At 42.0% G+C, this 1,307-nt stretch overlaps 1 protein-coding gene across 1 annotated transcript in view; it reads left to right on the forward strand.

Moving 5' to 3' along the window:
- Positions 1-1,307, forward strand: part of SLC19A3 (solute carrier family 19 member 3) — a 30,588-nt gene that overhangs the window by 18,255 nt on the left and 11,026 nt on the right. The gene's annotated exons all lie outside the window — the stretch shown is intronic.

Raw genomic sequence — 1,307 nt, forward strand, 5'->3', positions numbered from 1 at the left:
AGATGGAGTCTTACTCTGTGTCACAGACTGGAGTGCAATGGCATGATCTCGGCTTACCGCAACCTCCATCTCCCAGGTTCAAATGATTCTCCTGCCTCAGCCTCCCGAGTGGCTGGGACTACAGGCATGACTCACCATACCCAGCTAATTTTTGCATTTTTAGTAAAGACAGGATTTCACCATGTTGGCCAGGCTGATCTTGAACTCCTGGCCTCAAGAGATCCAACCACCTCGGCCTCCCAAAGTGCTGGCGTTACAGGCATGAGCCACCACCCCTGGCCTCGTATTTCTTTATAACAAATACAACAAGAAAAGGCACTGACCTAACTGCGAAACTACCCTGGGCTGATTTTACAATCTCCAGCCTTAGCCTTGAAAACACTATGTAAACTGTGTGGCTTCATCTACAAGACTAATTGGTGCCTACGGTGGTGAAGTGGCAAGGACAGAAAGGCAAGCTTGTTCTGTAGTATCAGATCACTCAGGGACAGCCCTGTTTCAGAGTTGCACAGGTTGAAGCATGCCACAATTAAGACAACAAAGAACAGAGTCAGGAGCAGGAGGAACTCAATGAATCCATGGGGGTCTGCTTCTATAGCAACTATGGACCAGTTAATAGACCCTCCCTCCACGGAGCAGCTCAGTGTGGTCTTTGTGTGGTCTCAGTGTGGTCTTTGCTCTGTGCCCTCCTACTTTCTCCAGCAACCTCAGTGATACAGGTGCCAAGGTGGGTAAGTTCAGTGATTTGAGAGGCTGCTGCACTCACCGGTCATGCCCCACAGATCAGCAATTCTAGTCCTTCCTCCTATGAAAATTGAGATTCCCATGCATTTCTGTCTAAATGCCTGAGATGACCCATCTTAAACTGAGGCATAGACAAATCAGCAGAATTGTTATGGGGAGCAGGGGGAAGGTTGGGAACCTAGCAAATTTGCCCAGGAAGGAAAATGAGATACATTACTTGCTTCCAGTCTGTAATTTGGCAAAGTTATTTACTCTTTCCCTATCTTCCCATATCTTTCCAGACATTGGAAGGGCTGAAATGTTTGATGTAGTGTTAGATCATATGAAAATAAAGGCTGTTAGATTCTTTTAACATGGTAGCCTTTTATCTAATGTTAATATTTGAACAAGAAAACCGTATTTTTTAAGAATCTGAAAACCTTGGAAGCGTCCAAAAACTTTTTAACTCATCTATTCACTCACCTGTACATGGTTTTTTTTTTTTTTTTTTTTTTTTTTTTTTTTTTTTTTTTTTTTTTTTTTTTTTTTTTTTTTTTTTTTTTTTTTTTTTTTTTTTTTTTTTT

Source organism: Cebus imitator, unplaced genomic scaffold (genome assembly GCF_001604975.1).
Source record: "Cebus imitator isolate Cc_AM_T3 unplaced genomic scaffold, Cebus_imitator-1.0 Scaffold57, whole genome shotgun sequence".
Taxonomy (NCBI): Eukaryota; Metazoa; Chordata; class Mammalia; order Primates; family Cebidae; genus Cebus; species Cebus imitator.